This window comes from Silene latifolia, chromosome 2, assembly GCF_048544455.1.
Source record: "Silene latifolia isolate original U9 population chromosome 2, ASM4854445v1, whole genome shotgun sequence".
Taxonomy (NCBI): domain Eukaryota; kingdom Viridiplantae; phylum Streptophyta; class Magnoliopsida; order Caryophyllales; family Caryophyllaceae; genus Silene; species Silene latifolia.
The window spans coordinates 68,363,535-68,377,887 of NC_133527.1; the positions used below are offsets into that span (position 1 = coordinate 68,363,535).

Here is a 14,353-nt window from a genome sequence, read left to right on the forward strand (position 1 = left end):
CAAAACTGGAGAAATCAATGTTTTTGATGATTGATGCAAATGGGGTTCCTGGCTGGAATCTAGAGCCTGCTCCTTGGGTTTTCTCTAATTTTTGTTTCAGAGCTGACTCAAATTCTCTTAGTTGCAAGATTTCTGCTTCAGTTTGGGCTACCTTTTCTTTCAAGCTTTCCAACTCAGTGATTTGCTGGAGAGCTGCATTTAATTGTTCTTCAATGGTAGGTTGGGCCATTTTTGTAGGATTTTTGAGTTTTTGTGAGATGAGAAAAAAGGATATAAAGAGCTAGATGCCCCATGGTGGTCGCCAATTATTTTGTGTGGATTTTGCGCAAGGCGAAATCCGGTCAGGGTAGATTTTAGTAGGGTTAACTAGCTCTGTATGGTCCGTTAGTCAGGTCGTCAGGTCGTCAGGGTGAGATATAGGGATATGAATATAATAAAAATAACAACAACAAAACAAGGAATATTGTACGTGGAAATCCCTTGAATGGGAAAAAACCACGGGCACCAAGCCAGGAGAAGATTTCACTATGTAATTGGGAGAGTAAAAGTATGACAATGAAAATATTTGTAGTATTTCTCTAAGTATTGTATGCGTAGAAGTGTCCTTTGTCTTGTGTTGATGATCTCTAAAGTATTTCCCAAATGCTCCTTATATAAGCTCTAGCTGAACGGCTGCTTGATGCTGGAATTAATTGAAAGATCATAGATCCATATTAGACTCTCTAATAAAATTAATTTATCTCATAAATTATCATTTAGGTGATCTATGTAACATGCATGCTAATATGAAAGCATAAAAGGAAAGAACAATTTCCTTACATTGAATTTGTGGTAAAAAGGGCACAAACTAGTTCACCTCACTAGTTTGTTCTTGAGCTATATGAATATGGAAGATCCTCCAAACACCAACCTCCAAAGTAGAAGGTCTCCTTCCTTAATCCACCCAAGAACTTACACCCAAATAATTTTATAAGTATTAACTAGATACTAGTAAAATTTAACCCTTGATAATATGTTAATAATACTAACACTCTTAGTATTAATTTTGTTTTACTAACAACTTAGTAAAAAGATGCTTATTATTTTAGAGAGATGTTGGAGGAAAAAAGTTCACATGCATAAGTGTTGTGTGTAGTAGTAAGGTTGAGTGAAAATGTGAACAATTAATGGAGTGAAGTAGAAGGGAAAGTGGCGGGTGGAGGAGTGTGTTAGTGGACAATTTTGTCTTACATTTTTATCTTACATCATATGCAAAATCTTGTATAAGATAAATTATGGTAGTATACAAAATAAGGTGAAATGATTATGTGAGTAATCATCCACTACTCTTATTTTACATGGTCCATTTGCCCATTTACGGGTCCATGTTGGTTCTAATATTTGTCGCACAAATCCGTGTTATTTTTATTTTAAACATCGTATCATGTTTAAATACTTCCATAATTAATTCGTCCAATTCACTCCGTAAATATACGTGTACCACTACACATATTATTTACGTACTAATATTAATCACATTAATCAATTAGTACAATTTTAGTAAATTATCAGTTAATTAACTAAAACCCGTCTCCCAAAACTTACTATTCAATTATCGCATAATTAAATATAACTGTCGCTCCTCGAGTTCGCAACTCGAAATTTCTCTAAAAATAATCGACTAACCTCTTAGTCTATAAATCAAGGGACTAAACAAATTGTATCTCATACAATTAATTAGTTATCAATTGGGGTTCGTTCCTTTAGGTGTGACCGAAAGGGGTCAGTTGATCAGCACCGTCTCACGACAATAACGTCAAACTCTAGTCAGCCAACCGTTATCGATTTACGTTAATCAACTGACGAGGATCAAATAAATAAATATCTGATGATATTCCATTAATGAGATTTATTATGTTAACGCACTATTGTGGAGGACACTAACTCCAACAATCTCCCACTTGTCCGACACAAGGTGTGCGCTACCAATTCTCTTGTCCGTTTTAATCTCCCACTCAATGCATGGTGTCTTTCAGGTCGCACTTGCATATGAACACATCGCGTGTGGTTTTCTCGATCGGGAGTGTGACTACCTGACCGGAAAAATCTCTCACAGATTACTTCCGAGCGTGGCCACGCATTTGTAGTCATTAACTCCTCGAGTGGCCTTGAGATATAGTTACCCAACGTGGGTGGACAATTCATGTATGACCTATCTATCCTATTGCACAATACAGCTAACCATGACCTAGTAAATGCCCTTTTGGCCTCCTTTCACGGCACGACCTAGGACAAAAACCAAAGTCACTCGGAAACTGCACCTGCTCAGATAATAGTCTCTAGTCAAAAGAATCGACTCATTAGAAAATCTTAGAGATCCCCGCCACGACAAGTCGTCTATAATAGAAATTAGGGACTCTCTAAATGGTCACTGTCCGACAAAGTATCACACACTATGCCTATGTAATCGACCAGTCATCACATATGACCTTATGGTGTTGAACAACCATCAATCGACTTACAATCTAGTCACTTCGAGACGTCACCTCATTAAGTGACTAGGGACAAAATACAATGTTCATCTTATTCACTTGAATATTGTTTTACATTGTCTCCACAACTTATTCAGATAAACAAGGTATTCTTGTTTTCAGTCAAACTGAATAATTGAGTTTTTAAAGAAACTCTAACAATGAATGTGATCATCACTTATGTAAATATCAATACTCTATCCAATATTTACATAACGATCTTCAGCAATTAAGGTATACTGCTCAATCACATTGAGATGACATAACCATCATGTCTACCTTATGCCAACGGCATTGTTTAGAGGATTAGCAACAGTTGCATCACTCTAATTTCCATTGCTATTTTCCTTTGTTCTATGCAATCTTTTCATCACATAGAGCCTTCCGAAGTACATGTCTAAACAAGTTTTTATACTCTGGTTCTAAAGCCAGTCAAACACTCCCATTGTTTTCAAAGTATCTCGGGGAACAATATTCGGCTAGCAGAACTACTCTAGTTCCATTAAAATCCGGATATCAATTATCTCTTTTACAACATCGGATGCTGTAATATACTTAGCTTTTCGTTCATGATTTGTACGTATAACACTTTTACATACACATCCTTCATATGACATCTTTTATGTATGACTCCTCATACATGTTTGCTTTATACATGTATAACTTCTTATACACATATGTATAACTTCTTATACATATTATTCTTTATGAACATAACACTCTTACATGCAAACTATTCCTTAACGAGGCCCATAACATCTTTTAAGCATAGGAATGTATTCGTGTAATCCTTGTACACGAAATTCACAAATTCCTCCAAACTACAAGAGTAAATCCTCAGTGCTTCTCAAGTACTCAAGGATGCTCTTGATAATCATCTAGTTACACTCACTAGGAAATGATTGGTAACGACTTCTCATATTCTCAACATGATAAGTCCCGACGAGAGAAGCTTTTAGCATATTTAATAGATCCTGCAGCGGAAGCACAAGAGATCATATTAATTGTTCAACAACTTGAACGAGTCAAGAATCTTATCACATAAGTCTCTTGACTATCATGCTAATATCCATAGAGATCTATCTCATTAGATCCGGATATTTAATATGCGCCATGCTACTCTCAAGTATTCTTGCGAGAATATGTCTAGTCACTAATATGTCAAACACATATTTTAGACTAAGAAATATCACCTTAGCTACATTTCTAGTCACTAATATGTCAAGCACATATTTAGACTAAGAAACTCACTTTAGCTCCCACTAAACTTCATGTATCATCATGTTATCTCGACACTCGAGTAATACCGTTTGATAGACTACATGATTGAACCCAAAGTTCCAACTCTTTGACGTATATAGATCACAAAAGGGATATTTCAAGCATGCTAGGCTTCTTAGTATTGACAACCACTACTACACATACCTTACTTTCTCGACGCTTTTTTAGGCTAATTTCAACGCTTAAAAGCGTCGGCATTTTATTTCTCGACGCTTTAGGAAGTGTGGTTTTTTGGGGCGTCAGGAATTTTTGACACTTTTTGGCGTCAGCCTTGCCGACGCCTTATTGCGTCAGTGACTATTTCAAGTAGCGACGCTTTTCAGTGTACTGGAAGATCCTTGACACTTTTTCATCCTCCTGATTTTTACGCTACTAATGCTTTCGTCACTATCAACGACTAAATTTTACTAGTACTAACAAGGCAATATCTACAAATATTGATAATATGGAATTCTCATGTAATGAAAAACGGAAATTTTCACATTTATCAAGTTTACAAATACAGAATTTACTACTGGCAAAAAAAACTTAGGGTACAAATACATAGCTCCTCATACAGAGTACATCATTCCTAAATAATGTCAAGAGAAGTATCACTAAACCAAGACAATCCGATTTCCTTTTCAAAAGTTCAAGTGTACATTTTGATTTGCTTGATTTGTTGATCATTCTGCTCATGCTGAAATACTCATCATTCATCAGGTAAGTAATGGTCTCATTTCAGAAATTCTCAGCGCTTTCACCTCATCCATCCAGATGACACCATATTCAGAGTAAAAGGCTGAAGTACAGAAAAAAATAATAATAATAGTAAGCATAACCAGGTAATACTAAATATCAATAATAAACACAATACCAAGTAACAACAATAATAATCATAATAGCAACAATTAGTTAGTACAATAATAATTCATTTAGCCAATTAGTTAGTACATTCCAAGCCCCAACTTATTCCTATTAACACAGAGAAAAGCCACTTCAGTTATGATGTTTTCAATTCACAATTAAATGGAAGTGTAAACGAAATTCAGTAGAAATGAAATTAAAAAAGAACGTTAAAGTCACGTCCAACACAGTTACACAAGCAAACTATATACAACCTACTTTCTCAATCAAATTATACACCCCCTTTCTACAGAATTCATCTATCTTACTACTTCAAGAATCGGTTCACAACCTAAGCAGGTATCTACATCTCAAAAGGCGCTCATTCTCCTGAGCTTTCACATGACTTATCCAGATTACAAAATATATCTTGAACCAACTGTCTAAGCATTTCACTTCAAGAATCGGTTGACTTGATTTGAATTAGCTTAATTTTAATTAAAAAGCATACTTCGATTCGACCTCGAAATAACTTAAGCCTGCAGAATTTAAAATAACTCCATATGGCTGCTTTGGAGTAACATTAGGAAAGCAGTATTACTAAGATTTAGGAAAAACATTTTACTAATAGCTCGTGATTACTTAATTACTTGATGTGAGTGCGGACTAAATCATAGTCGTAATATAATTAAGAATTTCAATCAGGTTCAAAATTTCATGGGGTTTTCAAACTCGAAATAACTGGAAGTGAAATAAATCAATAAAAAAGGAGGGGGGCACCTTAAAACCAACAGAGAAATTAACTATTGAGCACAATCATCCCATATCATATGCCTCAATTACATATTTTTGAACACATATTATGATGGTCAGTTGAGTTTCGCCGATAGAAGTTCAACATGATAAATAAATAACTACATAATATACTATGAACTAATTAGCAATGAGTTTTTCCACGTAAGGCTTATTGTCATCTGCCTCAATCTCATATTGGCAGCTAATAAAATTGTTTTATAACCCCACCAGAGGCCTCCCTAGAAATAATAAACTAACTGTCACTGAGCTAGGGACCGGTAAACACCCCATCCCCCAATCTAGTTGATCGACATTATGGATTAAACGGTGAAGTTGTAAACTCTCACATAACCATCAGGAACGTTAGATATAATATTTATAAGATTGGGAAAAGAAAGAGGAAAAACACTAAAAAAAAGCAGACCCATAGCTCTAGACTCGCAAGAGTGCTCATCTTACAATTGAGCGCAATGGTAAGCAACATCTAACCGAGTGGCGGAGTTAGGATTATAAATCGGATTATAAAAAAGACTGAAAACTAAAGGATGTGAATTGCCTGTGTAACAGAATAAATACCTGATCTCGGCAGGTTGTTTCTCACCACGAACAACATTCATCGAGAATTCTATGATCTATAACCTGAACTTTACACTGATCTCCGCCATCCTCAACCACAACTGTAACAATAAATGGAAAAGGTAAACAAAAACTAAAATAAATAGATAAAAAAACTGTACTGAAAGGTGAATCGACTTTTATTGACATGGAATGTCTTCACCACAAATGTGACAACAACGACAACCCGAGACTATAACACCACTTGTGTTCTCCACTTCTTCATTGCGGTGTCGAAATTGATGAAAGCCCAATTGCACCCCTACCTCACTACTTCTCTTGCGTTACATTGCCACCAGCTAGCACTCAGCAACACATTGCTGATATAACTAAACATTCGGGATTACTACTAAGTCTTCTGATAAGACCAAGTTATGTTAGTCGTACCTGAGAACCAACACTAAACACAACAAGAAGCACCTGTACAATAAAGCACTCCATTTGCTTGTACACTTCCCTATAAAACAAACTAACAGAAACCTTCTTAAATTAAGCATTGAGATGACCACCAGCAACCTACTTCATTTGCTTGTACACTGATGTCCGCCATCTTCAATTAAGACTCAAACAATAAACAAACTGAATCTACTTTGCAGCATCATATATCATAAGATTCAAATTGAAAATAGTCTACAAAGGAAGAGAAGTGATTAAGCTAAAGTTTGATTGACGACGTTTGCAGCAGATATAAATCCCTAAAATTTCAAAAAACTAACATTTAACAATCACCCATCAACTTGTTGCCGCAATCTTCGGACCAAACAAAGTGGTGTACAACATGAATAAATGAATGTGAAAGAGGGAAGGACCTTCATAGCAAGGAAAATACTTCTAACTAGCTAACACGGTAACCCATTTCATCGCTGGTCAAACACCTTCAGAAAAAAATGAACAAAATAACTAATATGAAACAGATAACCCTATATATTACTCCTATGATATCACGAATACACAAAGACTTGCGACCATGAAACAACTACAGAAATCAATAAATTAAACACAAGCGTTTTTCGGTTTTGATTAATAACTTTTTTAGCTGATGAGGATTTACATAGGGCTAGAAACCATTTCAATAATTTGTAAACTCTTCTATTCCATTACTCATCATTTTAATGACTTCGTCTAAATCATTTGTTTTTTATTCATCGCCAGCGGAATTTTAATCAAAGGTAAACAAATGATCGAGACGGAGGAGAAATCAATCTAAACCTCACTAACCGTAATACTAACACAAACTACAAACAACAGCATGAATTTCTGAAGCCTACTACCCAATAATCTTATAACCAAAACAAAATCATTCAATTTAAAATTTGATCTAATTAAAATAGTTCTGAATTCAAGCATGAACAACGACCAACATAAAATGAACAAAACATAATTAAAAAAACATGTGATAAATTCAACGAAAGTGTGTTGAAATAAGGGATTACCGCCATGATAAAGTTGAGATAATGTGTATGAATCTGCGGCTGCTGAGGTTGCGGAGACCTCCGTAAACTGTACAACGATAGGAGTGAGGCACATCGAATAAAATCTTCAATCAGATGTCAAGGCGATTAGAGAGAGGCACGATTGATGAGTGTGATTGAGAGAGACGATGACCACTGCGGTGAATGAATTAGGTTTTGAATAGTTAATTAATTAGGATGGAAATGGAGGGGCGACTTGATTTTTTTTGGGGGAAGCGCGAGAAATGAATATTTTTAGGTTAGCAAATAAAATTAGAGCGAGGGAGACGAGTTCTAGCGGTTTTTGAAGTAAAAATCAATTATTATATTATTAAAATGGGTATGGGGTGAAAAAATGGGTCGACGCCTATAAAAGCGTCGATCAAAAAGCGTCGGGAATGTAAGGGGATTGTAGTAGTGAACATCAACAAACCTTCTCCCAAGGAGAAAGTTTCATTATTCATTTGCCGAATCTCATCCTCATGAGAAGCTATATTTCTAAGAACATTCGAATTGATAAAGGCATTTGGGTTGTCACAAAACTCTATATAACCAACCCAAATTTTAAACATCTTATGTAACCTTTACAACAAGATCAAGGTAAGCTACCAAAGTATTAACCTTAAATCAAGTCTCGAAAACATCTCGTGTTTCCTTCCTTATCGCATCGTGTGCAAGGAGATCAATTCGGATTGCATGGTGACACGCCATCACGTAGAGTTTCATACTATAGAAAAGCCTTTAAGAGGGTTTAAGATTCATTACTTTTGAAAAGTAACGCAATATTATCGCAAAATTATCTCCTTATAACCACTGAGCTACAATAAATAACGTCTTCTTGCATTGTACTCACCACTGAGCCTCAATAAATAACGTCTTCTTGCATTGTACTCAGTTTGTGGGTCTTGGACTTCCGCAAGTTCAAAATTTCTCCCACTCTGTCTTCCAGAAAATGAAAATCTTTCTGGAAAGACAGTATTATGAGCCACAAACTCTCTGTTCTCGTTTTGGAGGAGTAAAAACCAAGTGGTTCAATGTTGGATAACCGTCACAAATACACAAATTGGTTCTGAACATAAACATTTATGATCCCAAATGTATAAAAGACAAGTTAAGGACTCTCCCTATCCATATCTCGTATGGAGTCATTTAGGCTATTATAGTTGGGTTTTAAACTTTTAGTGAGAAAAATAGCTTACAAAAATTGCGAAAAAACCTCAAACTATATCTCATAAAGTTCGGTTTATATACTTGACTACACCATACTCTATGGTATCCCAAGGAAAAGGTATTATGTGAACTGGTTCACAATCTTCTTAGTGATTATCAGGATCATTACATGATATTACCCATTTGATCTTCAAAGTCATTACTTTGAAACTTCCGATCAACATCTTGATCTTGACGTGCTTTTGGTTTACTACTTCATTTTGAAAATATTCCACGTTTCAAAAATTACTTTTATGTCTTATTAAATAGATTTGAGGTTTTCATATCTACTTAACATTACGGTAAAAGTAACCAAGTATGTATATTACAAACTATCGGCCTTACACATCCGTATGTATATGGTCAATCACCTCACTATTTGTGTTTCTTTTCTACAAAAGAAAACATAATACATGCACACATCCCATAAGACTCACAATCAAATGGTTGTTCGATGTGCTTATCGTTTATTCGTGTAAACGAATTTTCTTGAGGTTTGATCAAATTGGGTTCACCGAATTTACAGACAATAAAATCTACAAGATAGTATAATATTTAGTTTTCGTGAAGAATGTAAAATTCCTCTCACTTGAGTGGTCTAAACCAACCACCAAGTTATCATAGGAGTAGGTACAACATTTTGTTTTAAATCACATAAGTGATGCCTTCTATGTATAAACATAGATGATTACATTCTTTTAAAACCAAATATAGGTACATTTGTCCCCATCGAAATCATTGCTAATCTAGCACCATTTCGATACAAATCATCTTATGCTAGACGTCTTACGTTTTATCAATTCATGTAAACTTCTTTACAAAGAAATGGCCTGTACTTCGTATCTCATACCAAGATAGTGGAACTAGCTTATCCATTGAGTAGATGTCTCTTTCAACTTTGTTCTATCGCATACATCTAGGGTTGATTCTTCTTAACTCCCACTCACTTTCACATTCCTCTTTGCTTCAATCAAGCAAAAATGAATCTCATGAAGACCTCTCTTCATGTCATTCGTGATATTTTATACACTTAGTAAGAGTGAATTACTATAAAGTGAGTGCAACATGTGGCAAAATCTCAATTTCTTGCGAAATTGGACTACCTAACCGTTCAATTGTTATCATATGCCTAAATTCTTTAGCGCATAAACAATCGATTTGGCCTTTCTCGAATTGAGCCATTTGACGGTATTATATTGGAGTATTATTTGTGTTTTTAAAAACTCTTTTCGCAAACATTTGAATTACTCTTGAGTAATTAAAAACTAATATGTCATCTTCATGACGGAGGTGTCACTTCCGAAATCAAGACTCTCTTGATAAAATGTGACTCCCTTTTAAACTTGTAATAAGTGTTTGCAAGATGAAAACCCCTTTTAAATATGTATGGATGTTAAGTTGTATAATAATCGCAATAATTGTTGTAAGCTTAAATAGGTGAATTAGTAAATCATGTTACCAATCATTGCTACCGAATTCCTTAAAAGAAACCGCTTCCTATGAAAGAACGAAATGAGTATAATAATAAATAGAGGATGAAAGGAGGATGAAGTGCGCGATGTCATAGTAAATTCATTAATGAAAAGGAACGAAAAATAGGAAAAATTAACATTCAATGTTTTAAAAATACTTGTGAAAAACATGTTCAACAAGTTTTAGCATTTATATAATGACCTCCCACTAAATTATATAAATAATTCCAAGACCCAAATATTAAACAAAAATGAGCATCGCTTGGGCGAAACATCCCATAATTGCGTAAATTCGGTAAGTCACGTTGACTAATTCTACCTCTAGAACTCTTGGTCGACGAATTTCCTCAAATTCATCTACTAGCCCCAGAACACAAGACCGTCTTATATCCCGTTGAGTCCAACCAATTTTAGCGTGTGATAACCGTTTACCACCCTACTTACTCAAGGTAAAAAAAGAACACCCCGCTTGGGCGAGCGTGGCTCTAATGAACAAGAGATTCATAGGTGTTCCTAATTGGTAAGGCTAATCTCAATATTAGTTATGTGAGAGATCTTGTCAATTTAGTCATAAATTCCTTATAAGTGAATTAATTCGGTGAATGTAAATGACGTGAATTGACAACCGCGAAAATAAAATGCATGTGAATGGCGATTTTGGCATGCGCGGAAATAAAACAAGCAAACATGTAAGCATATGAATAAATCCTAGTATGGCCTCCTAGTTAATAAAACCTAGTCAATTACATTTCGGAAACCAACTCCTTGGTCCCTTGCCTCTTCATTCCATAAGTGGCTCTTCATTGTGGGATTTGGAACACCTTCCAAAAATAGACTCCGTCTCGTTGTAATCCGTCTTTTGGAAACGCCGGTAAAATAACTATTACAAATGAATTACATAGCTATTCCTATTATACATTAATTAATAAAATAAATAAAACTATTAATTAATTACAAACCGACGATACGAGATCGTATTTAATTACAAACCGACGATACGAGATCGTATTTCGGGTAATAACGATTAAAATTAACTAGGCCATACTAGGTACAACAAGATAAATACTTTAAATAAATGACAATCATTCATTCAACTTAAATAAATATGCTTAAAATGCTTTAAAATGATGCCAAAATCGCCATATCTATCATTCGTTGGTATCCATCTCGGTTTTTGTGGATTTAATCGATTTTTAACGTGTAAAAATCAATAATTAACTCTTAAATCTCATTTAAATCCAAACTAATTGTCCAAAATTTTTTGAACCTCAAAATTAGTCCTCACTAATTTTATGATAAATTATTAGTTTGATTTGGTGATAATTTAGCTAATTTAATCGATAAAATCATAAAATTTAAGTAAAAATCCAAAATAATTGAACAATTACCCAAAAAATTGAAACAAAAATTTTTAGTATTCTGGAACACTCCCGAGAACACATAAATGTCATAAAACTTGCCCAAAAATTCCGGATAAATTTTGTGAAGAAAAAGATCGATATTTATCGGTTTTTAACCACTAAAACCAATAAACATCAAAACAAAGTGAAAACACACATGCAAAATCACTTTTGCCATTTAAATAATATTCTTAAATGTACATAAATTTATCATGGGCAGAATCAAAAGTTTAGAAATTATGATTAATTAATTTGACTTTTATCGACTTTTAACTCAAAAAATCAATAAACATGCAAAAAAAATCCAACCAACCTTCAACCTTTTGCATAAAATCAGTAGAAAACATGCATGAACTACCATAAAAAATCCATGTACTGAATCAACTTTTAACTAATTTTAGTCAATTTTTAACTAAAATGCGACATTTTGACTCGGTTTTCTACCAAAAATCATTAAAAAAAGCAAAATAACTTCAAAAATCACCAAAAAATTCCACAAACCTTTTGAGATCATTAGGTATGCATGTCTCAAAAGTTTCGTGCTAAAACCTCTTCTAACACAATTTTTGTGTTTTTATAAATTATCTCATAATTCATTAAAGTGCTTAAAATCAACATGCAAATTACTAGCCTAAGCTCTGATACCACTTAAAAGATCATAGATCCATATTAGACTCTCTAATAAAATTAATTTATCTCATAAATTATCATTTAGGTGATCTATGTAACATGCATGCTAATATGAAAGCATAAAAGGAAAGAACAATTTCCTTACATTGAATTTGTGGTAAAAAGGGCACAAACTAGTTCACCTCACTAGTTTGTTCTTGAGCTATATGAATATGGAAGATCCTCTAAAAACCAACCTCCAAAGTACAAGGTCTCCTTCCTTAATCCACCCAAGAACTTACACCCAAATAATTTTATAAGTATTAACTAGATACTAGTAAAATTTAACCCTTGATAATATGTTAACAATACTAACACTCTTAGTATTAATTTTGTTTTACTAACAACTTAGTAAAAAGATGCTTATTATTTTAGAGAGATGTTGGAGGAAAAAAGTTCACATGCATAAGTGTTGTGTGACTGTAAGGTTGAGTGAAAATGTGAACAATTGATGGAGTGAAGTAGAAGGGAAAGTGGCGGGTGGAGGAGTGTATTAGTGGACAATTTTGTCTTACATTTTTATCTTACATCACATGCAAAATCTTGTATAAGATAAATTATGGTAGTATACAAAATAAGGTGAAATGATTATGTGAGTAATCATCTACTACTCTTATTTTACACCGTCCATTTGCCCATTTACGGGTCCATGTTGGTTCTAATATTTGTCGCAAAAATCCGTGTAATTTTTATTTTAAACATCGTATCATGTTTAAATACTTCCATAATTAATTCGTCCAATTCACTCCGTAATTATACGTGTACCACTACACATATTATTTACGTACTAATATTAATCCCATTAATCAATTAGTACAATTTTAGTAAATTATCAGTTAATTAACTAAAACCCGTCTCCTAAAACTTACTATTCAATTATCGCATAATTAAATAATAACTGTCGCTCCTCGAGTTCGCAACTCGAAATATCTCTAAAAATAATCGACTAACCTCTTAGTGTATAAATCAAGGGACTAAACAAATTGTATGTCATACAATTAATTAGTTATCAATTGGGGTTTGTTCCTTTAGGTGTGACCGAAAGGGGTCAGTTGATCACCACCGTCTCACGACAATAACATCAAACTCTAGTCAGCCAACCGTTATCGATTTACGTTAATCAACTGATGAGGATCAAATAAATAAATATCTGATGATATTACATTAATGAGATTTATTATGTTAACGCACTATTGTGGAGCACACTAACTCCAACATTAATGCAGATTATTCTCCTTAATTGCCCGTAATAATGGACAATATTATTCCCTTAATTGTTGTATTTACTGCGAGATCTTCCAATATAATGCTGCGTGTATATTCCTTTTATAATGTGAATTCCTGGTCTAATATCGTCCTGATATTTTGACCATTGTGCTCTCCATGGCCTGGCGCCTATCTTCTTGTGTCCTGACATCCTGACAGACTGGTAGTCAGGTTAAGATGAGATACTGATCAGTGAGGTCTGCGGATTTCCAGGCCTAACAATCACCATAGCTACTATACCCACCATACCCTCCATAGCCACCATATCCACCATAGCCTCCTTGTAATGCCTCAACACCGTAATCCGAACCATAAAAATCCGGACCGGGTGCATATGTAGTAAATGTACCTGCATCATTGTTAGGATAGGGAGTGCGAGTGGGAATGGGAGGAGGAAATCCAACCAGAGGATAAGTATGAAATGAAGGGTGCGGCCCCTCGGGTTGGATTACTCCTTGTCTAGCAAAATGATCATAAATTGGATGCAAAGCAAGTCGTTGGTGGAATGGCGTGCTTGAGAGGGTTGACCTCTCTCATGCCGCTCAACGGTGGTGTTTGGCTCACCTCTTAGGTCCAAATTGTAAGTAGGTCTAGTAAAAGGGGCACTCCCATGATAAGGCTTAGTGTGGATTAAAGCCTTAATTTCTTCCTTTTCTCCGGGTAGACTAATGGAGTCTTGTCTACCTATCTTCCAAACCATGTTAGGGTAAGAATCCCTAAAACAATTACAAGAAAGAAAATACTCATAATCTAGCCCAACCCCTTTCTCCCTAGACACAAGTAATGGTCTCAAGTTAGTGTTCTCTTGGTTGAACCTACACAAATGGTGAGCAATTTTTGTAACCAACCCTCCTAAGACA

The 14,353-nt window shown here is 34.6% G+C and overlaps 1 long non-coding RNA gene across 1 annotated transcript; it reads right to left on the minus strand.

Annotated features, from left to right (window-relative positions):
• Positions 1 to 4,250: 4,250 nt before the first annotated feature.
• On the minus strand, positions 4,251 to 6,808 carry LOC141629777 (uncharacterized). The gene is made up of 2 exons (XR_012537351.1): positions 5,988 to 6,808; positions 4,251 to 4,572 (listed from the first exon to the last, which is right to left on the minus strand). It is a non-coding gene; the product is annotated as an uncharacterized LOC141629777 (long non-coding RNA).
• Positions 6,809 to 14,353: the final 7,545 nt, after the last annotated feature.